The sequence below is a fragment of the Salvelinus alpinus genome, chromosome 10 (assembly GCF_045679555.1).
Source record: "Salvelinus alpinus chromosome 10, SLU_Salpinus.1, whole genome shotgun sequence".
NCBI lineage: Eukaryota > Metazoa > Chordata > Actinopteri > Salmoniformes > Salmonidae > Salvelinus > Salvelinus alpinus.
Genome location: NC_092095.1, coordinates 48,752,785 through 48,780,246, shown reverse-complemented (window position 1 = coordinate 48,780,246; position 27,462 = coordinate 48,752,785).

Here is a 27,462-nt window from a genome sequence, read left to right as displayed (position 1 = left end):
TAAACTTTTATTCATAGGCTAGGTTATAGCAACCTCATGATGGGTATCGGGAAAATTTGAGTATCTTGTAGTAGCCTAAACCTATCCATGATATATTGAACTGGGTGAATCGAATATGAATAACAGTCATCCAATATGCTGTAATAGAAATAAGGCCAAGCTAATGAAAAAAAAATCATCCTCCCTTATAGTAAACGGCACTGACTGCCACTGATGCCAATTGCACACTCCCTCACAACTAGAGTGCCATTTTATTGTTCCCAGCACAAGGTGCACCTGTTTAATGATCATGCTGTTTAATCAGATTCTTGATATGCCACACCTGTCAGGTGGATGAATTATCTTAGCAAAGGACAAATGCTCACTAACAGGGATGTAAACAAATTGGAGCGAAAAATTGGAGAGAAATAAGCTTTTTGTGCGTATGGAACATTTCTGGGATCTTTTAGTTGCTAAAGGTAGAGAAAATATATAAGTTCTTTGTCATAAATATGGTGTCTCTAGCTGTTACTTTCGTTCCAGTTCTCCCCTACTGTCACGACTTCCACCGGAGGTGGTTCCTCTCCTTGTTCGGGCGGTGCGCGGCGGTCGGCGTCACCGGCCTACTAGCCATCACCGATCCATTTTTCTTTTTCCGTTTGTTTTGTCTTTGGTTCATTCACACCTGGTTTTCATTTACTTTAATTTTTGTGTGTGTATTTACCCCTGTTTCCCGCTTAGGTTTGTGCGGGATTATTTTCATATTGCTCGTTGAGGTTTTCCTCAGTTTATTCACGTGTGTACAGTGTTGTAGGAGAAGTAAGGAGCGTTGTTTTTTTCTCCTTCCGTGAGTGACTGTGTGTTCCTATGTCCTGGGTGTTTATTGGTATTGTACCTGACCCATTTTTGGACCTGCCTATTAAAGACGCTACTTTGACATCTCTGCTCTCCTGCGCTTGACTACCTTAGCTACCTCAGTACAAAGCCGCAACACCTACAACATACTGTATGACATTGACCTTGTTTTCTCTAACAGAGACAGGACTAACTGATGTACAGGTGTAGGAACTTAATTTGACTTTTATTGTCGCAGCAAAATAATCCTGCAGCAACAGGATTTTTAAAGTTTAGTCCATAATGTTGCTTGATCGGTGGTTAGGCTATTAGCTGATCAAAATTAGGCAACATGGAAAGTGGATTCGTTTTCATATAACTGTGTGTTAGTGCTGGTTTTCAGTGATTTTATGTTAACACAGGAACATTCTCAGCAGCAAAGAGTGAAATATTCACATAGCGGCGTCTTCCCTCTGACCCTACACAGTGAGTTAGTAAAGACACCATCATTGCATTCATCGTTTCAATGCTGGTTTTGACATAGATCTATTTTTAGATGAACTTCTGAAGTATCCATGGACTCTAAATGTGGGAAAAGTCTGTCCTTTTCCCTCCCTGGGCATTTGATGTTTCCCAGCCATACTCCCCTCTCAGCCCTCTGTGTTTGTGTGTATGTGTGTGTGTGTGTGTGTGTGTGTGTGTGTGTGTGTGTGTGTGTGTGTGTGTGTGTGTGTGTGTGTGTGTGTGTGTGTGTGTGTGTGTGTGTGTGTGTGTGTGTGTGTGTGTGTGTGTGTGTGTGTGTGTGTGTGTGTGTGTGTGTGTGTGTGTGTGTGTGTGTGTGTGTGTGTGTGTGTGTGTGTGTGTGTGTGTGTGTGTGTGTGTGTGTGCGCGCGCGTGTGTGTGCGCGCGCGCGTGCGTGTGCGTGTTAGTGTTCCCCTGCACGTCCGTGTGTGCATCCACGTATGAGCGTGTTAGTGTTTTTGCGTACATGTAGAATCAGAGAGCTTCCTCTTTGGATCCTCTCTGTTTTCTTTTCAAAGAATGACATTCCTAAGCTGTTTCACTTTCTGACAGGAAGTTGATCCAAGCCAACAGTGATTAAAGCTGGAGATAAAACATAACTGTAGCACAAGAGCTACAGTGGCTCTTCGGGAGTTGGGAGTTTGACATTGTTTCAAACACATGAAATAGTGTTAAATACCTTGGAATAACACAGCAATAGAGATAGTAGTGAGATTTTGGCTCGAAAGTATCTGGGAAAGCTTATTGGGAGATGTGTAAAAGGATGTAGGTTTGTAATGAGTGTATCTATGCACATTATAATGCAGTGTATGTCCAAATAAACACCAGTGGTGGAAAGAATACCCAATTGTCCTACTTTAGTAAAAGTAAAGATAATTTCCTAGAAAATTACTCAAGTGAAAGTCACTCAGTAAAATACTACTTGAGTAAAAGTAAAACATTATTTGTTTTAAATATACTTAAGTATCAAAAGTAAATGTAATTGCTAAAATACTTCAGTATCAAAAGTAAAAGTAAAATGATGAATAATTAAAAATTCCTTATATAACCAGGCGACACAATTTTTGAGTTTTTACATTTTATTTACAGATAGCCAGGGGCACACTCCAACACTCAGACATCATTTACAAATGAAACATTTGTGTTTAGTGAGTCCACCAGATCAGAGGCAGGGGATGACCAGGGATGTTCTCTTGATAAGTGTGTGAATTGGACCATTTTCTGTCCTGCTAAGCATTCACAATGTAAGGAGTACTTTTGAGTGCCAGGGAAAATGTATGGAGTAAAAAGTACATTATTTTCTTTAGGAATGTAGTGAAAGTTTACAAAAACATTGTAAAGTACAGATACCCCCCCAAAACGACTTAAGTAGTACTTTCAACTATTTTTACTTAAGTACTTTACACCACTGATAAACACAATAAAAATAGATCTATTTAGCAGCACAGTAATATGGGACTCCCATTGAAGAAAGTAATAAGAACACCTAATCACATTAAAATGTAAAACATACCCACAATAACGTTGCTCAGCCGATCTCAAGGTGCGCTTTTGGTTCAGACGACACACGTACAACCTATAGTATATTTATAGTTTATTTACAAGGGTTCACTATGCAAAAAGAGACATAAAATATGTATTTTTAAATAAAGCATAGTCACCCCTATATCCCAAAGTATTTTGTGTTTAAAAATGCATGAGCCATGGTAGGATTTAAAACCAACGTGCATGTATTCTTTATGATACTCTATAACCCTGCCTATGACACAGGTTCACGATGAGTGCGAAACACATCCTCGTTGTTTCAAAAACGAGCGTCCAGATTATCATGAAATACTGATCAGCTTACAGATGTGGTCTGATGAGCAGCTACCGTCTACTATGCACCTGGCAACTAAAAATAGGTTGTACGCCTTCAAATTAAGAACTAACTATATATTTGGTGTATACTGTATATATTCCTTTGTTGTTGTTGTATGTTCAATGGGTAGAGTGTAAAATTGCCCATTAGTGCTTAAGAACAGAACTGTAGCGTTCCATGTAGAGCAGACTTCCACCCATTATGTTCTGCAAATATCAGTAAATATGATCTAGTATTGACCTGCAGAAGCTTTCCAACTTGTGACACTATGCGGTCTATATAACGGAAGAGAAAAAGAGATGAAAGATAAATATTTATCCACTCAAAACAAACAAACAAACAGAAGAGCAGTAGTTGAAATGATCCTGCATTTCCTACTCAAGTGGATGTTTATATTAACTAAGGACGTCGTAAAGCCCTGAAAGATACATATAATAGCAACACTGCCACCATTAGGGCACAAATCTAATAAGATTCTATATAAAAACACAACATGTTATAGAATTTCTACCGAAATGAAGAGAGCTCTCAGATTTACTGACTGGATAGAGTGGTCAGACTTTCCGAACTGCTTGAGTGTGCTAGTGATCCCCTAGGCTGCATCCCAAATGGTACCCTATTTCCTATATAGTGCACTACATTTGGGCTAAGGTGATTTATCCTTTCCAGTTTCCAGGTCTACTCCCTCCTAGCCAGCCTTTCCCCTCCTCTCTGCGAGAGAAGGAGGGAAGAATTTGGATTAGGTAGTTATGATGTATTGTCAGTCCCGGCCCCTGTCATAATATGACGGCAGATCCGGAGCCACTTTGCAGACAAGTCGAATTGATTAGAGGAGTCAGTCAATAATGTCAAGGGGAAAGACTCGTCACTTTTCCAAGGGCAGCTCATATTCAAGTGCCGTTTAAATACGCCCCAATCCCGGCGCCGTCCGACCATCCGTCCGTCGGATAAATCACATCAAACATCGCAAATAGATACCCGTTGCATCCTGTTCGACACTTTCTCCCTTTATCAGTAATTGCAACCGTCCTGTCCTGTCACTTTGGTTCAATCCCTCCATCCTTCCTTAACCGAGTGGCTTTGACAAGGGAAAAAGTCGCTCCTGTCAAAACTGTTAAGGAGGACGATATTTAAGAGGTGTGCGCACTAATAGATATCTATCATAATATCCCTGTACTGTACAAGCCATTCATCCACCACTACGCTGGTCTGGATCTGGAATATCACTTAACTAGATCAAGATGGCTCTTTGGCTGAAAGTAAAGTTATTACTTCCCTTTTATGACTCCGTGTTTTTGGTGAGAGGGATGTGACAGGTATGGAGGAGAACATGCGGGAGTAGGCCCATAGAACATGAATAAGTCAACATGAGCTGTTAAATATTTATCCCCACAGAAATCTCTCTTTGTCACATCCTTTCTCAACAATGAGGACAGGAGTAAGATGTTACTTCCCTGAGCTGAGCAGGAAAGTCATGTGGCACAGGGCCACAGATGGCTAGGGCTGCTTCCCAAATGGCACCCTACTCCCTACATAGTGCACTACATTTGACCAGGGCCCATAGGGATATAGGGTGTCATTTGGAACACAATCTTGGTTTCTGTCTATCTGTGATGCCATGAATGGCTTGCCTGTAACTGTAGTTTGACAACCTGCGGAAATCAAAATGAAGGCCAATAAATATTAATGAGCTACAGTAATACACTGTAAAATGGTACTGGAACTTTATTTGCAATGCCAATGCACCTCCTTCATGAAGAAAACATGTTTCATACAGTAAAACCAATTACACAGGGAATCTAGCTGCAACTTTGACACTGACAACAACAATCTGCTAGTGTACACTATGTAGACACTTGCTCGTCGAAAATCTAATTCCAAAACGTAATTCGAAGGAAACAACGTCAGGATAAAAAGGGCAATGGTAGAGTATGTTGCAGTCACAAGAATAAACTCACAATGGAGATACACATCACAATATACACTGAACAAAAATATAAATGCAACAAAGTGTTAGTCCAATGTTTCATGAGCTGAAATAAAAGATCCCAGAAATGTTCCATAGGCACAAAAATATTATTTATCTCAGAAATGTGTTTACATCTCTGTTAATGAGCATTTCTCCTTTGCCAAGATCATTCATCCACCTGACAAGTGTGGCATATCAAAAAGCTGATTAAACAGCATCGTCATTACACAGGTGCACCTTGTGTTGGGGACAATAAAAGGCCGCTCTAAAATGTGCAGTTTTGTCACACAACACAATGCCACAGATGTCTCAAGTTTTTAGGGAGTGTGCAATTGGCAGGCTGACTGCAAGAATGTCCACCTGAGTTGTTGCCAGAGAATGCTATGTTATTTTCTCTACCATAAGCCGCCTCCAATGTCGTTTTAGAGAGTTTGGCAGTACGTCTGACCGGTATATGACCGCAGACCACATTGTGTGGGCGAGCGGTTTGCTGATGTCAACATTGTGAACAGAGTGCCCCGTGGTGGCGGTGGGTTTATGGTATGGGCAGGCAGGCATAAACTACAGACAACGAACACCATTGCATTTTATCGATGGCAATTTGAATCCACAGAGATACCGTGATGAGATCCTGATGCCCATTGTCGTGCCATTCATCCGCTGCCATCACCTCATGTTTCAGCATGATAATGCTAGGCCCCATGTCACAAGGTTCTGTACACAATTCCTAGAACCTGAAAATGGCCCAGTTCTTCCATGGCCTGCATACTCACCAGACATGTCATCCATTGAGCATGTTTGGGATGCTCTGGACGACAGTGTGTTCCACATCCCGCCAATATCCAGCAACTTCGCACAGCCATTGAAGAGGAGTGGGACAATATTCCACAGGGAACGATCAACAGCCTGAAGGAGCATGATTGAGTCTAATACCAACATGTTTCCAGCAGACCACCATAGTCCCTGTGCCCAAGAACACGAAGGCAACCTGCCTAAATTACTACAGACCCGTAGCACTCACATCTGTATCCATGAAGTGCTTTGAAAGGCTCACTTCAACACCATTATCCTAGAAACCCGAGACCCACTCCAATTTGCATGCCGCCCAAACAGATCCACAGATGATGCAATTTCTATTGCACTCTACACTGCCCTTTCCCACCTGGACAAAAGGAACACCTATGTGAGAATGCTATTCATTGACTACAGCTCAGCGTTCAACACCATAGTACCCTCAAAGCTCATCACTAAGCTAAGGACCCTGGGACTAAACACCTCCCTCTGCAACTGGATCCTGTACTTCCTGGCGGTCCTCCCCCAGGTGGTGAGGGTTGGTCCCGTGTGGCTCAGTTGGTAGAGCATGGCGCTTGCAACGCCAGGGTTGTGGGTTCATTCCCCACGGGGGGACCAGGATGAATATGTATGAACTTTCCAATTTGTAAGTCGCTCTGGATAAGAGCGTCTGCTAAATGACTTAAATGTAAATGTAAAATGTAGCAACACATCTGCCACGCTGATCCTCAACACTGGAGCCCCCCAGGGGTGCGTGCTCAGTCCCTTCCTGTACTCCCTGTTCACCCACGACTGCATGGTCAGGCACGACTCCAACACCGTCATTAAGTTTTCAGACGACACAACAGCGGTAGGCCTGATCACCGACAACGATGAAACAGCCTATAGGGAGGGGGTCAGAGACCTGACCGGGTGGTGCCAGAATAACAACCTATCCCTCAACGTAACCAAGACTAAGGAGATGATTGTGGACAACAGGAAAAGGAGGACCGAGCACGCCCCCATTCTCATCGACGGGGCTGTAGTGGAGCAGGTTGAGAGCTTCAAGTTCTTTGGTGGCCACATCACCAACAAACTATCATGGTCCAAACACACCAAGACAGTCGTGAAGAGGGCACGACAAAGCCTATTCCCCCTCAGGAAATTAAAAAGATTTGGCATGGGTCCTCATATCCTCAAAAGGTTCTACAGCTGCAACATCGAGAGGATCCTGACTGGTTGCATCACTGCCTGGTACGGCAATTGCTCGGCCTCCGACCGCAAGGCACTACAGAGCGTAGTGCGTACGGCCCAGTACATCACTGGGGCTAAGCTGCCTGCCATCCAGGACCTCTACACCAGGCGGTGTCAGAGGAAGGCCCTAAAAATTGTCAAGACCCCAGCCACCCCAGCCACCCCAGTCATAGACTGTTCTCTCTACTACTAAGCGGTACCGGAGAGCCAATTCTAGGACAAATAGGCTTCTCAACAGTTTTTACCCCCAAGAAATAAGACTCCTGAACAGGTAATCAAATGGCTACTCAGACTATTTGCATTGTGTGCCCCCCCCCAACCCCTCTTTATGCTGCTGCTACTCTCTGTTTATCATATATGCATAGTCACTTTAACTATACATTCATGTACACACTACCTCAATTGGCCCGACCAACCAGTGCTCCCGCACATTGCCTAACCGGGCTATCTGCATTGTGTCCCGCCACCCGCCACCCACCACCCGCTAACCCCTCTTTAACGCTACTGCTACTCTCTGTTTATCATATATGCATAGTCACTTTAACCATATCTACATGTACATATAACCTCAATCAGCCCAACTAACCGGTGCCTGTATGTAGCCTCGCTACTGTTATAGCCTGACTACTGGATATAGCCTCGCTACTGTTATTTTTCACTGTCTTTTTACTGTTGTTTTTATTTCTTTACTTACCTATTGTTCACCTAATATATTTTTTCACTGTTGGTTAGATCTTGTAAGTAAGCATTTCACTGTAAGGTCTACACCTGTTGTATTCGGCGCACGTGACAAATCAACTTTGATTTGATTTGATTTGAGATGTGTCGCGCTGCATGAGGAAAATGGTGGTCACACCAGATACTGACTGGTTTTCTGATCCACGCCCTTACCTTTTTTTTAAGGTATCTGTGACCAACAGATGCACATCTGTATTCCCAGTTATGTGAAATCCATAGATTAGGGCCTAATGAATTAATTTCAATTGAATGATTTCCTTATATGAACTGTAAACTAAGTAAATTCTTTGAAATTGTTGCATGTTGCGTTTACATTTTTGTCCAGATTAGTTACAGAAACTGCAAACAGGTATCACTGTTGTAACTTTGTAACTGCTGTCTAACAATGTGTACCTATACACTTGAATTACATTATATTACTTTAACCACCACCTGACTATCAAAGTAAATACATGGTTTAACCAGCACTTGGTATAAAGTGGTTTATAAATATCTCTCTCCTCGCTCCGTGACATAAAAGAAGATATCTGCTTAATGTAATATCTACGGTACATGTGTGGTTAGGGCAACTTCAGCAGCAGGACTAGACTATGATTCATCAACATGCATTTATGCTGGCGCTACGAACACAAATGCCTCTTCTCTATAGTGCAATGCAGAACACAGGGACACGGTAGAGCACAGTCTTAGTAATGAAATACGCCTGAGTTAAGGACAAGCACGATGCACGAAATCCAGGAGAGAAGATTATATACAGCAGCCTGCCAAGATGCACCACTGTAGCTCCATAGCTTTCCTGCAATGGTATCCACACGGAGAGCCACAATTCCCATCCATCATCTTATTACACTGTTAAATCAGAAGTCGTCAGAGAGAGAAAGCCTCTTAATGCACCCTGTAAATGCCAAAATCAAAACTCAGCATCCTTCCTTCCTTCCGTCCGTTCCTAAATGCACGTCTGTCATAAAAGCGTTTTCATCGACAAACGAGTCCTCGAGAAAAGGTCAATAGTTAATTGAATAATCTATCACCTTGGGATGGAGAGTGTACCGCGACACGCAATCAATGACACAGGCATTAGAAGGTCAGGCTGCAGAGTTTTAGGATAAGTCACCTGGTTAATGTTTTCTTTGGGAATAAAGTGGGCGAGCGAGTCCTGTTAGACAACAGCTAACATTTACAGTACTCTCTCTCTCTCTCTCTCTCTCTCTAGCTGCGACGTATAGGTCACTCAATATCTCTGTTACACAACAACTAAGACTCACTCACTCTCTTTAGCTGCGACCTGGGCCATTCAATTTCAAATGTCTTGGGTCTTGGGCCTTGGTCAGTGCAATGACAGTGCATAACTGTTCCACATTACCAGTGCAACACGGACGCTCATTTACAGCAACTTGCATCTGGCATATTGCCGTGTGACCCACACCATTAATTATACATGAGGAGCGTTTGCTCATAAGGCCTTATTTATTCTTATTCATTTGTGTACTTCGAAAGCAAGAAGGTAACCTACGCTATCGCCAGTCTTGTTGGAACCAAAGAAAAGGACTGTAATTTCAACAATTATTATGCAAATCTGAAAGAGAATAATCACAATCATATTCATTATTTATAGGTTTATTTTTGCTTCTTTCTATTAAATACTAGCTATGAGGTGAATGTGATCGTAGTTTTTCTCGCCTTTAATTGTGCACATGGTATTATGTCATTTTTTCCAACATTATTATTACCATGGGGTACAATCATGATGATTGCCAATTTGGCTGTGAAAGAAATTGGTATTTTCTATGCATATATTTACAGACTCTTCATGAATGCGACAACAATGTACACACGGATGTACTGGATGATGGAATCCAAAATAACAAGTCAACAATAGTTCTCCAGTACCGTAGGTGTTTACAAAGCACTTCTTTCATCTGCAGTTTTGTAATCTTCTTCAGTTTCATACTATTAGACACAACTACTGTTCCTGTAAAATAGGTCAACCCCCCCCCAAACATCCTATAATAAGACGTCCATAGGTTATAAGGTTATAAGACATAGGAAACATCAGTGGTAGATGGTATTATTTGTTAGGCTTTCATGTCCTCTTGTTATTGAAAAAATAGGCTTTCTCTAGGCTTTCTCTAACTGATCCTCTGTGTCATTTGCATTTGTATGTCACCGAACCCGACATCCCTGTCAAAATAAAGCCGACCCTCGTCCTTCATGCATGCCACCATTTTGAAAAAGATTTAAACGTGCAACAAAGCTGACATATTCAATTAGTCACACTGATAGAGTCAATCAATGGTAAGCAATAATAATGTTGTCCAAATCAACTTACAGTTTTGCCTTTGAAACTCTGAGATTTTCTACGTAAATTGATATGATTTGTATAAAAATAGAGATATGTCAATGTTGGGGTCCCAAACATACAATGTAAGTTAAAGTCTATGAAATGTGCTTACAAATAGTGCCAGTCTTAATTAGTCTGCCACACAGTGTCATGGCTGTCACTAGCTCACGGAAATGCATCTTTGATCTCCTTGCTGCACATTCTTTAGGGGCCAAATAATGGGTTCTCTCTCTCTCTCTCTCTCTCTCTCTCTCTCTCTCTCTCTCTCTCTCTCTCGTGTCTCTGGTAATGGTTTCCAACAAGAAAGATACAGATAGAGTGTATTCTAATGCTATCATATCAAAATAATTTTTTCACATACACATGTTTAGCAGATGTTATTGTGGGTGTAGCGAAATGCATGTGCTTCTAGCTCCAACAGTGCAGTAATATCTAACAATCCACAACAGTACATACACACAACCCAGCGGTGATACAGCCCGACAGGATGCCCTCAAATGTGCATCTGTAAAAGTTTGTGAGAGTTTTAGGTGCCAAGCCAAATTCCCTCAGCCTCTTGAGATTGAAGAAGCGCGGTTGCCGTCTGGGCCGACAGCCTTTGCTAGGGTTAACACGTTTAAATGTCTTACTCACGTCGGCCACTGTGAAGGAGATCCCACAGTCCTTGGTAGCGGGCCGCATCAGTGGCACTGTGTTATTCTCAAAGCAGGCGAAAAAGGTATTTAGCTTGTCTGGAAGCAAGACGTCGGTGTCCGCGACGTGGCTGGTTTTCCCTTTGTATTCCGTGATTGTCTGTAGACCCTGCCACATAGTACGTCTCATGTCTGAGCCATTGAATTGCAACTCCCCTTTGTCTCTATACTGATGTTTTGCCTGTTTGATTGCCTTACGGAGGGAATAACTGCACTGTTTGTATTCGGCCATATTCTCAGTGACCTTGCCATGGTTAAATGGAGGCTCGCACTTTCAGTTTTGAGAGAATTCTGCCATTTATCCATAGTTTCTGGTTAGGGTAGGTATAAATAGTCACAGTTGGTACAACATCTCCTATACACTTCCTAATAAACTCAGTCACCGTATCCATGTATTCGTTGATGTTACTATCAGAAGCTACCCGGAACATAACCCAGTCCGTGTTATCAAAACAATCTTGAAGCGTGGATTCCGATTGGTCAGACCAGTGTTGAATATTCCTTGATATGCAGTATGCTTCAAACATACTGCATATCACTTATAAAAAAAACTCAAACTCACTCACTTTCGCTAGCTCCTAGGAGTGTAGCACTTTGACATTTGGATCTCCACACCGTCCTATTATAAAACCCTCACTCACAAGTCAAACGCAACCTGACAAAAATCAAGCAAGTTGACTGTTGTGTTAAGGGCCATTACAAGGTAAATGTTGAGTAGGCTTAAGTCCTAAGTGAGGCTTAGAGTGAACATGCTTGTTTTCCACAAACAATAAATGGCACAATAAATTGATGCATGATATGCTTGTCAAATCAAATCAAATCAAACGTTATGTGCCGAATACAACAAATGTAGACTTTACAGTAGGATGGGGTGAAGTGACTACGCATAGATAATAAACAGCGAGTAGCAGCAGTGTACAAAATCAAAAAAGGGGGGATCAATGTAAATTGTCCGGTGGCGATTTTATTAATTGTTCAGCAGTCTTATGGCTGGGGGTAGAAGCTGTTGAGGAGCCTTTTGGTCCTAGACTTGGCGCTCCGGTACCGCCTTCCGTGCGGTAGCAGAGAAAACAGTTTATAACTTGGGTGACTGGAGTCTGACAATTTAATGGTCTTTCCTCTGACACCGCCTATTGTATAAGTCCTGGATGGCAGGAAGCTTGGCCCCAGTGATGTACTGGACCGTTCGCACTACCCTCTGTAGCGCCTTACGGTCAGATGCCGAGCAGTTGCCATACAAGGCGGTGATGGAACCGGTCAGGATGCTCTCGATGGTGCAGCTGTAGAACCTTTTGAGGATCTGGGGACCCATGCCAAATCTTTTCAGTCTCCTGGGGGGAAAAGGTTTTGTTGTGCCCTCTTCATGACTGTCTTGGTGTGTTTGGACCATGATAGTTCGTTGGTGATGTGGACACCATGGAACTTGAAACTCTCGACCCGCTCCACTACAGCCCCGTCGATGTTAATGGGGGCCTGTTCGGCCCGACTTTTCCTGTAGTCCACAATCAGCTCCTTTGTCTTGCTAACATTGAGGGAGAGGTTGTTGTCCTGGCACCACACTGACAGTTTTCTGACCTCCTCCCTGTAGGCCGTCTCATCGTTGTTTGTGATCAGGCCTACCACTGTTGTGTCATCAGCAAACTTAATGATGGTATTGGAGTCGTGTTTGGCCACGCAATCGTGGGTGAACAGGGAATAAAGGAGGGGACTAAGTATACACCCCTGAGGTATCCCAGTGTTAAGGATCAGCGTGGCAGACGTGTTATTGCCTACTCTTACCACCTGGGGGCGGCCCTTCAGGAAGTCCAGGATCCAGTTGCAGAGGGAGGTGTTTAGTCCCAATGTTCTTAGCTTAGTGATGAGCTTCGTGGTCACTATGGTGTTGAATGCTGAGCTGTAGTCAATGAACAGCATTCTCACATAGGTGTTCCTTTTGTCCAGGTGAGAAATGGCAGGGTGGAGTGTGATTGAGATTGCATCATCTGTGGATCATTTGGGGCGGTATGCGATTTGGAGTGGGACTAGGGTGTCCGGGAGGATGCTGTTGATGTGAGCCATGACCAGCCTTTCAAAGCTCTTCATGGATACCGATGTGAGTGCCAGGGGGCGGTAATCATTTAGGCAGGTTACCTTCTCTTCCTTGAGCACAGGGACTATGGCGGTCTGCTTGAGACATGTAGGTATTACAGACTCGGTCAGGTTGGGCCAGACTCAGAAGTTGAAAATGTCATTGAAGACACTTGTCAGCTGGTTCACGCATGCTTTGAGTACACGTCCTGGTAATCCGTCTGGCCCAGCGGCTTGGGGAATGTTGACCTGTTTAAAGGTTTTGTTCACATCGGCTACCGAGAGAGTGATCACACAGTCATCCAGAACTGCTGGTGCACTCGTGCATTCTTCAGTGTTGCTTGCCTCAAAGCGAGCATAAAATGCATTTATCTCGTCTGGTAGGCTCGCGTCACTGTGCAGCTCTGTGTCTGGGTTTCCCTTTGTAGCCCGTAATAGTTTTCAGGCCCTGCCACATCCGACGAGCGTCAGAGCCGGGGTAGTAGGATTAAATCTTTATCCTGTATTGACGCTTTGCTTGTTTGATGGTTCGTCTGAGGGCATAGCGGGATTTCATATAAGCGTCCAGATTAGTCTCTCGCTCCTTGAAAGCGGCAGCTCTAGCCTTTAGCTCGATGCGGATGTTGCCTGTAATTCATGACTTTTGGTTGGGATATGTACCCACAGTCACTGTGGGGAGGACGTCGTCGATGCACTTACTGATGAAGCCAATGACTGAGGTGGTGTACTCGTCAATGCCATTGGATGAATCCCGGAACATATTTCAGCCTGTGCTAGTAAAACAGTCCTGTAGTGTAGCATCTACGTCATCTTACCACTTCCGTATTGAGCGAGTCACTGGTACTTCCTGCTTTAGTTTTTGCTTGTAAGCAGGAATCCGGAGGATATAATTATGGTCAGATTTGCCAAATGGAGGGTGGGGGAGAGCTATGTATGCATCTCTGTGTGTGGAGTAAAGGTGGTTTAGGATTTATATTTTTCTCTGGTTGCACATGCAAACGTGACATGCTGGTAAAACTTGGGTAAAACTGATTTAAGTTTGCCTGCATTAAAGTCGCCGGCCACTAGGAGCGTCGCTTCTGGGTGAGCATTTTCTTCTTTGCTTATGGCCTTAAAGAGTTGGTTGAGAGCGGTCTTAGTGCCAGCTTTTTTCTGTGGTGGTAAATAGATGGCTACAAATAATATAGATGAGAACTCTCTTGGTAGATAGTGTGGACTACAGTTTATCATAAGGTACGAGCAATACCTTGAGACCACCATCGCTGCCAGCTGTTATTGACAAAAAGACACACACGCCCACCCATCATCTTGCCAGATGTAGCGTCTCTGTTCTGCCGGTTCATGGAAAATCCCGCCAGCTCTATATTGTCCGTATCGTTGTTCAGCCACGTCTCGGTGAAACATAAGATGTTACAGTTTTTGATGTCCCGTTGGTAGGATAATCTCATTCGTAGGTCATCAATTATATTTTCCAATGATTGCACGTTAGCAAGAAGAACGGATGGCAATGGGAGTTCTCGCTCACCTACGGATTCTCAGAAGGCTGCCCGATCTGCGACCCCTAACAAAATAGCACAATTGTTTGGGAGAATGTAAAACGTCAGCCATGTTCTTCGGCGCCATCTTTGTCAGCCATACTTCTTGTGCCTTCTAATAAGCAAAAGTATCGAATGAGGGGTTATTAATGTAGAAAAGCCCATTTACACTGATAAAGTTACAGTAACTGTGAGAATTCCATCACATGGAGACAGACTGCTCTTGAAAGCATATAGAGAAATGTCCATAATTCAACCAGAACTTGGCTGTGCCTCAGACCACCGTTTCACTCTATAAGTACCATATTTCATAGTACTTTATGTGCCATCACCTCTTCTGAGGAACAGGGTGTATGTAGTAAGTAGTGGCCTGAACAAATGTTTGGGTCCTATCCAGGAAATGTTCAATGGCGTTTCCCTTGAATCTCATTATATAAGATATGATGGTTGTACTGGTAGTCAGTGATATGTTCTAGAATAAAATACAGCGCAAGGTTCTAGAGCAGAACATTAGATCCTAATTTGTGTTACATGTCGGTGGTGAAATAAAGGTCAGACACAGATATTATTGGGTCATATCACCTTTGTCGATCACTGACCATGTTGATCATTTAACACCACCCAATTGTCTGATGTTTGTTCTCCTCTGATATCTGTCTCTTTATCACATTTTCCTCCTCCAGTATTGCCCTTCGGAGAGAGAGAGAAAGATCACTAAAAGAGATACAAAGGTCTGATTTCATCCATCTTATAGCCAGAGTAAATCTTCTATGGAAGACGAGATGTACAGTCTTCTCCCCTCTCTATTTCAGCACGGTTCAAGCTCATCCATTAATGCTGCTGTGGCCCGGTCTCACAAGAGAGCAGTCAATGTAAACAGGGAACTGAATAAGTGAGAGGGAAGGGGAGCGAAATGTTTCCTTGGAGGTCAACCCAGACCAAATTGAAAGTCTCAGGTAGTGGCTGCCGGTTTAATAAAACAGATAGAATTTACATTTACCCTCAGCATTCTTAATGTATTGTCCTTGTGTAGCGAGACAGAGGGAATGAGTCAGGAGCCATATTTACAGACAAAAAATCATCGTAAATTGAGAATGTCACCTTTAAGCCAAGGCATTTTTATTATTGTTAGTGGAGCTGCTGAGTGAGTTTGATGTTTTATTCTCCTGGGGATGCAGTCGTTCCCCGAGCAGTGAAGTCCTGTCTTTATCGGGTCGGCGGCGCGGCGAAGGAGAGGAGAGGGGACTTTAGCAAACTTGCGTTCCCATACTTCTCTGTGATTGATAGCAGATGGCATGCTTTCAAATAAACCTATCCGTTAACAGCACTCAGTATTTTTTACTCAAGGCATTTACAACTGTCTGAGGCAGCCAGAAGAGCAGGAGGGAGAAAACACATCCACATCTTGGTCCTCGACACCCAGCGGACCTGTGTGTTGTACAGGTGTAAGCCTCTTATTTAGTGCTGTTATTTGGATGTTACAGAGCCCGTGTGTTTTATAGGAGAAACTTTGTGGATCTTCACTTCCCCTGGAATATTAACTGAGCGCAACTTCATGGTTCAATGTGACAGGGAAGGCCTATGGAGAGTTGTAGATCTAGACCCAGGTACCTGTCTAATTGAAGTCCCTTGAGGATGGGATAACATGTAAATTGCGTGGACAGTGAGCTGGCTAGCTTCCCAACATTGACAAAGGTCTTCCTGCTCCCCAGTCAGTTACAATGCAAAGCTCAATATTTTCCATTTGGCTCTAATACGGCTAAGTCATTTCAGCAAAATGGACAAAGCAAACATTCATATATTTAAATTAGATTTGAAACACTTGACTGGCTCCAGTGTTTGTTGAAGTCACTGGGCCTGTTTACTCGTTCTGTTTTGCATTATATGTGAGTGTCTGTGCAAATTAACTCAGGGTCTGTATGTTCTACTCTATGATAATTGCCAGGAAATAATATTAAGGATGTGGTGATGCTTTTGCTTGTGCATATTGCATTATAATAAGTTCAGGAACATTACTGGGCACACAGCTTATTAAGGACAAGCTAGGTACATTCTGCCTGGATAGAGATAGATTTAAATGTAATATACCTAATCCTGAATATATTATCAATTTGCATGCAAAACGTTATGAATAATTTGAATATTAATTGAAACATGGAGATTATGTATATGTTAGTAATGAGTACTGATTTAGACATATAATTGGACAAAAACTTTTTTGGGAGTACAGGTTTCTTAAAATATGCAATGTGAAACAAATATGCATATTCTTGGCTGAGTTCTACGCTCTTTGTACTGACAGAATTGGTTTAGAGTCATTTTTGGGTGAACTATGTTACATACTGTATATGTGTGTCACGGATCCCTCTGGAACTGTGTCATTACGCACACCTGGTTCCCATTTCCCTGATTGTAATTGTATAAATGTGCCCTTTGGTTTCCATTGGGCTGTCGATTATTGTTACAATGTCTGTTGGCCGTGTGAGTACCTGTACTGTGTTGTTTTGGCTTTCGTGCCACTTGTATTGTGCAGATGATTACGGCTTCGTCCTGTGTGGAATCATTGTGTGCATGTGTGTGTTCGGGTCTCGTCCCGTGTATTTATTAGAGGTACTCCTCGCTCTTTTGTTTGGATTTCAACCCTGTGTTTTGTATACGTGTTCACCCAATGTGACGATGTGAGAATAAATTACAGGAACAAGAATCATAGTACTATAATTATAGAATTATAGTAGTCCTGTAGTTATTCAGTGTAGTGGTCATACTAACTGTATTGTTTCCTTTTTGATTTGAAAGAAAGAAACAATTTGTAGATTATTTTTTATACTTGATCACTTTTAAAATACCAGGATTTTCAGTAGGATATGACAGGAATATAGTCTGCCATGATCATTTGAATAAATATACAGTACCTACACTGTGTGTACATTTGAGGTCGGAAGTTTACATACACCTTAGCCAAATACATTTAAACTCAGTAGTTCAATATTCCTGACATTTATTCCAAGTAAAAATTCCCTGTCTTAGGTCGGTTAGGATCACCACTTTATTTTAAGAATGTGAAATGTCAAAATAATAGTAGAGAGAATGATTTATTTCAGCTTTTATTTCTTTCATCACATTCCCAGTGGGTCAGAAGTTTACATACACTCAATTAGTATTTGGTAGTATTGCCTTTAAATTGTTTAACTTGGGTCAAACGTTTCGGGTAGCCTTCCACAAGCTTCCCACAAAATGTTGGGTGAATTATGGCACATTCCTCCTGACAGAGCTGGTGTAACTGAGTCAGGTTTGTAGGCCTCCTTGCTCGCAAACGCTTTTTCAGTTCTGCCCACATATTTTCTATAGGATTGAGGTCAGGGCTTTGTGATGGCCACTCCAATACCTTGACCTTGTTGTCCTTAAGCCATTTTGCCACAACTTTGGAAGTATGCTTGGGGTCATTGTCCATTTGGAAGACCCATTTGCGGCCAAGCTTTAACTTCCCGACTCATGTCTTGAGATGTTGCTTCAATATATCCACATCATTTTCATTCCTCATGATGCATCTATTTTGTGAAGTGCACCAGTCCCTCCTGCAGCAAAGCACCCCCACAACATGATGCTGCCACCCCCGTGCTTCACGGTTTGGATGTTGTTCTTCGGCTTGCAAGCATCCCCCTTTTTCCTCCAAACATAACGAAGGTCATTATGGCCAAACAGTTCTATTTTTGTTATATCAGACCAGAGGACATTTCTCCAAAAAGTACGATCTCTGTCCCCATGTGCAGTTGCAAAGCGTAGTCTGGCTTTTTTATGGTGGTTTTGGAGCAGTGGCTTCTTCTTTGCTGAGAGGCCTTTCAGGTTATGTCGATTATAGGACTCGTTTTACTGTGGATATAGATATGTTTGTACCTGTTTCCTCCAGCATCTTCACAAGGTCCTTTGCTTTTGTTCTGGGATTGATTTTCAATTTTCGCACCAAAGTACATTCATCTCTAGGAGACAGAACGCGTCTCCTTCCTGAGCAGTATGATGGCTGCGTGGTCTCATGGTGTTAATACTTGCATACTATTGTTTGTACAGATGAACGTGGTACCTACAGGCATTTGGAAATTGCTCACAAGGATGAACCAGACTTGTGGAGGTCTACAATTTGGCTGGTTTCTTTTGATTTTCCCATGATGTCAAGCAAAGAGGCACTGAGTTTGAAGGTAGGCCTTGAAATACATCCACAGGTTTTACCTCCAATTGACTCAATTATGTCAATTAGCCTATCAGAAGCTTCTAAAGCCAAGTACAAAATGGCCGAAAATACAATTAAGCTTGTGACCCAGATTCCTGTGCAGACCCATATCATAACCCCAATCATCCCTAGTGGCATCCCCCTGTTTAGGCATATACATGATAAGGAAAGAAAGAACTCATCACAGAGGGGACTTAAGAAGCACTCATCAGCCAAGAGATGAAGACCAGGTCACGACCACCCCAGGCTCTTACAGCACAGCCTTTGATACTGAGACTTATGTGCACACACAGTTGCACAGAACTGTATGGAATAGGAGAGTACACTACACTACAGCCCCACTGCAGAATAATATAATTGATAATTTCTGTCTTGAATAATGACAGTTTGAATCAGTGTTTGTTGAAGCAACTTTCTGTTGCAGAAGTTGTTGGTGTGGTGGCTGGGCAGCATCGTGTGTGTACACTTGGTTTTGCATGTATGTTGTTTTAAGAGATGTTGAAGCTCAATATTTGTTTAGTCGGTCTGGCTGCGGTCGCTCGGCAGATCTCATGATAAATATTAGCTCTCAAATATGTGAGTAGGCCATTTATTGAAAGTTATCATGCCATACATTGGTTGTGTCCCACATGGCACCCTACTGCCTATATAGTGCAACACTGCACCCTAGGGCTCTGGTCGAAAGTAGTGTACCATATAGGGAATAGGGTATAATTTGGGATGCCACCATTGTTTGTTTATCCACAGAAGTATAGTGTCCGCACTCTACTCAATTGAGATGGAAGAGTTGGAGTTGTATTTACCTTAGAAACTATTCAGATGTGACTAATCCACTTGGTATTTATTTCTGTTTGTCCTTCTCTCAGAGAAATAACAGAAGGCAATACGAATTTTGGGCAAATCCAGGGAAGAAAATATGTCAATTTGGTACTATGATGATTTCCTACACTCAACAATATAAATGCCTCAAGAGATATTAGGTCCATACATAATAATGCACGTTTAAAGAGTTGAGAGTAGAAATCGAAGTCCACCCACCACATCATCTTCACACAGGATTACGAGGCCGAGCCCTTCAGCCAAGAATCCTCTAGTAGAACATGGGTGAGTGAAAGAAGCAGGGAGGGAGGGAGGGAGGGAGAGAGAGAGAGAGAGAGAGAGAGAGAGAGAGAGAGAGAGAGAGAGAGAGAGAGAGAGAGAGAGAGAGAGAGAGAGAGAGAGAGAGAGAGAGAGAGAGAGAGAGAGAGAGAGAGAGAGAGAGAGAGAGAGAGAGAGAGAGAGAGAGAGAGAGAGAGAGAGAGAGAGAGAGAGAGAGAGAGAGAGAGAGAGAGAGAGAGAGAGAGAGAGAGAGAGAGAGAGAGAGAGAGAGAAAAAATGCATGTCTTCTGATTCAAATTAGTGAGAGATTTTAGAGCTAAAGGGTCCAGGAAGTGGAGAGAGAAAGAGAGAGAGTGAAAGATTGAGAGAGCGAGAGAGAGAGTGAAAGATTGAGAGAGCGAGAGAGAGAAAGAGAGAGCGAGTGAGTGGAGTGAGAGTGTGAAAGAGTGAGAGAGAGAGAGAAAGAAAAAGAAAGAGAGAAAGAAAAAAAGAAAGTGGGTTGGGACGGTGGGAGGCAGCTCTTTACAGCTGTTCTCTCACAGGTACACCCTCTAAGTGAATCTGCAGAGTTACTTTTTTTTGTCATTATTCGACCCCTGGTGGCTTTTCGTAATATTTTAAGTTGTGTATACAGATAAGTACATACAGTCCAGGACTCCGCAGTGGTTCAGCATATTGAAAAGGCATTAGGTGATACAACACTATACCTTCTCTCCAAGAAGTGTTCCAGTTTATATGGGAATCGGTAGAGAGGAGGGTTTTTTTTCTGCAAAAGTCGTCAATCTTATGAGCCCTGAGGGGCTGGGAAAGTGTTTAATTATTAAAGGTGTTTGAACAAAAGGCTATTCTAGGCTTGACGGAGCCACCAACTGGACATCCTCTACAGTATTTGATAGATTACGTTCTTCAGCACCACTACATTCCTGCTTCCACAACAAATGTCCCCCAAAAGACTCTTGCAAGAGCTGAGGGATCATTTACAAATCAGTGAGTGTTAGCGTGTGTGTGCGTGTGCGTGTGCGTGTGCGTACAGTTTTATTCTATATTATTATATTATTATTATTATATTATATTATTCTATATAAAAAGTTTCAGCTGTAATATTGGCAGTGAAAACACACAAAGTAAAGACAAACCCAAGCAACCTTTCCTAGGTCCTGTCTAAATTAAATAGCTGTTTGAATTCCCATTTAATAACAGGTTTGGGGATAGTCTGGAGACGATATTCTGCTGTGGTTCCTCTATTATAAGTTTCATCAGATTTTTCCACACATAAAAAATTCATCGGAAACCACGCGAAACCATCATGCGAAATGGCAATACCTGCACAGTCAGGAGTATTGACTCAATAAAACACAGGTTGAGAAAATTTTAAATGGGAAGTTCAGGATTTTACAACTTGATTATATGGTTCTATGGGCAAGAGGAAACTGTAGCCCATGGTTTGGTTTTCTCTAAAGAGCCACAACAAACTTTAGCTAACTTTAGCGACAAAGACAGCTACTAGGAACCATCTCACATCAAGATACAAAATATTGAACTTCCCCTTTAAGGATCAGTAGAGCAATTATCATTAGAGGGCATCTACTGGGTTGAAGGCAGTGTCAGAGGGATGCTGTTTTAAAGAGAAACTCAGTAAGTCAAAGGAAGATGAATCAGTTCGTTCAAATATTAATGTTATTAAGGGGTTGGGGTTGACACCACTAAGTCAACCTACAGGGTGAGACATGAGGCTTGAGGGTGTCCAAAAATGTGCACCGTACGCAAGAATGACAAAGAGTATTGTACCTAAATCACAAAAGCCACTGTCCTTGCTTTTGAATAGGTTACACAAGATTGGGCTCGGTTCCTCTGCAATTGTTTGGTTCAAAGATTACCTCATGAATAGATCACAATGTATATTTGCAGATGGTGTTAAATTATACATCTCTTATTTATTGAGAAGGCTAATATGTTTTATTTCTTATATTATCTTGTGCTGCAGCTGCAAGACACTGCATAGCGTGTACAGATCTCTACCGTACTTGGAAGGGGCTCTCCTCCCTGTTGTGTTCTGAACGCGTCAGTACTGTAAAACTACAGCTTTGACCTAGTGACTCCACACCAGAGGGCCCCTGGAGATCCCTAGCATCAAATGATCTCTGTGGACGCCATGTCATGGTCAGGTCTGTTCACTCACTCCCTGCCTATCTCCAGCACACCAGGGTTCAGACACTATTTGAAATAATTTCAAATCCTTTTTCAGTTTTTTCTTTGAGCTTGTCTGGGATTAATGGACCAATAGAATACTCTGAAAAAACTTTTAATTCTGCCCCTCTGGCACTCAAGACATGCTAAAGTGAACAATCAAAGTATTTGAAATTTTTTAAATAGTATTTGAACCCAGGTTTGCTTTCCCGGAGAAAGGGGAAAGGGAACACTTTACTTGACCAACTCCTGACTCTCAGGCTCCAGCCCAGTGTCAGGGAGAGGTGAATCTAACGAGCTCCACTAGCAAATCTACCTCTGGGGACCCCTGGAGCCTGATCACTTCTCCATCTCCACCTCCTCCTTCTCCCACCTCCCACCAACATCCTTTTAGAAAGGCCATCAACCAACGAGTATGGCCCTCGCCTCTCCTGCCACTCCTGGAGGGATATCCGACGGGAGAAAAGGTGTGACCAATACTCCTCTTAGAGAGAGATGGCCTTTTGGAACTAGCTACCATCGTGTCTGTCTCACTGTCATCCTCTGTCAGAGTCCAACCCAGGTAGATAAATATACTGTACGCTAAATTAAACAAGAAAGAGTCATTTTTCCAGAAGAAAACCTACATAAGCTAAATCTTAACATTCACAACCTTTAGAAGATTGGACAATTTCTGAACGGTTACACATACAGCATAATGCTATGCGTTTGATAAAAATGCATAACAGGTTGAGGGAAGAATCAAGGAATAAAGTGGGGGGAAATCCTGAGAATTTCCTTTTTTTAATAGGATGCATCCCAAACTGCACCCTATTCCTGATATACTGTACCATCTACGGTACAGTGCATTTGGAAAGTATTCAGACCCCTTGACTTTTTCCAAATTTTGTTACGTTACAGCCTTATTCTAAAATGGATTAAAATGTTTATTTTCCTCAACAATCTACACACAATAACCCATAACAACAAAGCAAAAACAGGTTTTTAGAAATGTTTGCAAATTTATGAAACATAAAAACTGAAATATTGCATTTACATAAGTATTCAGACCCTTTATTCAGTACTTTGTTTAAGCACCTTTGGCAGTGATTACAGCCTCGAGTCTTCTTGGGTATGACGCTACAAGCTTGGCACACCTGTATTTGCGGAGTTTCTCCCATTCCTCTCTGCAGATCCTCTCAAGCTCTGTCAGGTTGGATGGGGAGCTTCGCTGCACAGCTATTTTCAGGTCTCTCCAGAGAAGTTTGATCAGGTTCAAGTCCTGGCTCTGACTGGGCCATTTAAGGTCATTCAGAGACTTGTCCCAAATCCACTACTTTGCTCCGTTCATCGATGCCTCGATCCTGACTAGTCTCCCAGTTCCTGCCACTGAAAAACACCCCCACAGCATGATGCTGCCACCACAATGCTTCACCGTAGGGATGAGAGTTCAATCTTGGTTTCATCAGACCAGAGAATCTTGTTTCTCATGATCTGAGAGTCTTTAGGTGCCTTTTGGCAAACTCCAAGTGAGCTGTCATGTGCCTTTTACTGAGGAGTGGCTTCCGTCTGGCCACTCTACCATAAAGGCCTGATTGGTGGAGTGCTGCAGAGATGGTTGTCTTTCTGAAAGGTTCTCCCATCTCCACAGAGGAACTATAGAGCTCTGTCAGAGTGACCATCGGGTTCTTGGTCACCTCCCTGACCAAGGCCCTTCTCCCCCGATTGCTCAGTTTGGCCGGGGGGGCAGCTCTCAGAAGAGTCTTGGTGGTTCCAAACATCTTCCATTTCAGAATGATGGAGGCCACTATGTTATTGGGAACATTGCACTTTTTTTGGTACCCTTCTCCATATCTGTGCCTCGACACAATCCTGTCTGGGAGCTCTACGGACAATTCCTTCTGCCTCCTTCGAGCTCAATTTCGAGTCTCATACAAAGCGTCTGAAAACTTACATGGAGAAGGTATTTCTGTTTTTCATTTTCAATACATTTGCAAAAATGTCTAAAAACCTGTTTTCGCTTTGTCATTACGGGGGGATTGTGTGTAGATTAATGAGGATTATTATTTTTTTTTTTATCCATTTGAGATTAAGGCTGTAATGTGACAAAATGTGGAAAAAGTCAGCGGGTCCTAATACTTTCCGAAGGCACTGTACATGGGAAATAGGGTGCTATTTGGGTACACACCCATGCCTACCTCACAGTGAGTAATGGAAGATAGGTGGGCTCCTGTACAGTATGCATGCACACTAGCATGTGTGTGTGAGTGTGAGTGTGTGTTTGAGTGTGTGTTTGAGTGTGCGTGTGTTTGTGTGTGTACCCAAGTGTGCGTGCGTGTGTGTGCGTGCGTGTTTGTAATAAAGACAGAAAGAAGAAAGAGAGAGAGATAGAGAGAGTCTGGATTAAAGGGAGAGACTAATAATGTCTCACATGTGTACTGGCAAATTGGCTGCTAACACTACTAACACACACTAGTAGAGAATGTGGCAGCGGCTTCCCTAATAAGCTCATACACTATTTATGATCACAAACTAGGAGCAAAGAGGGTGGGCACTGTCAAAATAAAAAACATGTCAATCATAGCTCCCTACTGTTGCCCTTTACATGTTGCCTGTCTGTTTAAAGCAATTTTGTATGTTTACTTATGATGTAAAAAGGCAGGGGGAAATCACATCAAAACCCGTGGTTTCTTAAAAATGTCAACATGCCCAAAAGAAAATCAAACGGAATATCAAAGTTTGAGAAGTGTAGCTGTGTATCTTCAAAAAAATACATATTTTTGACCTGATGGAGTACACTTTAAAGAAAGTATATATTGAAACTGTGGAATAGCCTAGTGAAATAACCAGATGCAGCCATGAAAGGAAGGTGAGAAGTGTTACAAGTTAAAACCAGGGCAAAATGAGCTTCAATACTTCATAGAGCATTGAAAATTCCCTCTGAATTCCAAAGTTCTACTCCAAGCCCTGTATATAGATATACTATACTATGTAATTATGCATTATAATTATCAACAATGGATTTGTCTTATTCTTATGATATTTGAATTTTTCCTTTAACAGAAAGACTGAAAGCAATTGACAGTAAACACAAATACCATCACATGAAACAGCTGCTTTACTGAGTAATATCGTATTAGCATGGCAGATATTTACATATATATTTCATAAGTCTCACAGGAGAATATTCAAAGCAGAGGATGAGGTATATCTCCTTCTTCAAAAAGAGTGGATTTAACTCTATGTGACACAAGTAACATGTTGATTAGTTTCCCTGGGCCCAAAAACTCCAGATCTAACAAGCCAAGTCCTTTCTTCTGCCAGTCCTTCCCTTCCTACTGAACCACCACTGGTCACAAGAGGAATGAGAGGGGGGGGGGGGTGGAGAGAGGGAGGGAGATCGAGTGACCAAGAGAGAGGGGAAGAGAGAAAGAATGAGTGGATGACAGAGAGAGAGAGAAAAGAAAGAAACGGTGCATAATTCCAGTGATGTAACATGCATTAGAATACTGCGTGGGAGACACGACCAGGGGACATGGAGGCTTTGGAGTATAATACAAAAATCAGGGCCCACCAATTTCCTTTCAACAGCTGAGCACCTACAGGTCATTACTTCCTGTGCTGTGATGTGCTGTGTGTGCACTTGTGCATGTGTGTGTTGCTGATGTGAAAGTCCCATGGCCAAGCCAGGAACCTTCCGCCCCTGTTGATTCAACACAAAATAATGACCCGGAGAGAGAGGGGTGACTTACTTTGCCGACCTCTTACTGGTGTAACAGTTTATAGAATGCCATTTCTTAGTTTCTTACTCATAACCCATCATAATACAGTGACAAAGTCTATGGGTCACAATTCTGTTTGAGGAATTCTGTTTAGTGTGAGGAAAATGCCACCGTATAAGGTTCACAAACAAACCCATCTTCCCCCACCCCCTCCAACCTCATACAAAAACCAACATTTTGGGGGGTAAAGAAGCATGTAAACAACACTGCTCTAGGGGAACAGGCTAATGAACGTGTGTGGACAGGAGAGATGTGTATTCCATAAGTCCGCCCCCACATAGGTCACTGGCCTTCATTTGTCTACATCCTGGCCTGCACGTAAAGGAAAAAAGCATAACTGCCTGGGATCTGAGGAAAGAATGCGATAGGGCATGGGAAGAACAGTGTCACGGTAGTTGCCAGAGCATACTTTGGCTCGGCCTGAAACACCCTTCTATTCCATTGCCCAAACAGACCCCTGAAAACTCCCGGCAAATTGTTGCTGCTATCGAGGCACCTATCAGGGCCTCGGAGGCTTGAGAAAAAGTACGTGGGTTAATTATTTATTTATGTTTAGAGACTAAATCTGGGTCATTGGAACCCCCCCCCCCCCCAACTCCTCCTCCTCCTCTTCTATCTGCCTCCTTGGACCTCTCCATGGCTTAGGATGGGAAGAAGATCTATTAACTAACCTCAGACTACAGTCCTGTACTGTTACGATTTATTTCAATTATATGTAGTGCTGAGGCTATGGATGACAGGGTCTTTACTCTGTCAGGGAGAGGAGCACATAGTTCCCATGGAACGGAGAGGAGGAGAGGTTAAAGGAAGTAGACTAAATACGATACTGACACTATGTACATTCATGCCATGATAGAGGAGCATCAAAGTGGGAATTATGACTTCAGGGAACACTATGAACATTCAGGAAACACCAAATATATAATTATAGTGTTATTAATAATGGCCATAAAATGTTTTGGCAATCACTACGTTTATGTATCTGGCATATGTTTCCAACTATTGCTCCTAATGGTTCGAAAGTTGGGCTCGTAACAAAAGGTTGCTGGTTCAAATACCCGAGCCGACAAGGTAAGCAATATGTCGATGTGCCCTTGAGCAAGGCACTTAACCCTAATTTGCTCCAGGGGCGCCGTACTTCTATGGCTGACGCTGTAAAACAACATATTTCACTGCGCTTATCCGGTGTATTAGAAAATAAAATATTTATGTATTCATTTTTTCCATTTGGTTCATATATTTAAACGTTTATTTAGAGTTGCTTTAGTAGGGAAACCCTTTGTATCTATACATTGAGAAAGTTCTCATACAATGGCGCCGTTATTCATTTAAGATCATGGCAATAATTACAATAGATATGATCATTTGGATACATTTTATGTGGCATAATCAAGAATAAACAATACTGGCAAAACTATGCTTTGTGTATTTTGGGATTAAATTTTAAATGCAAAAAAATATGGATAAATGGTCTTGATATGATCTCTGTATAAAATAAAAGTTAATTAACAAACTCTTAATTGAATACAAGTTCTTATAATTGTTGTATTACCAGCATAAACATCATTTTCCTCAAATATTATGAATGCGTTTTTTGTTGCACCTATTAGAGATTCTTGTCTCCAAGT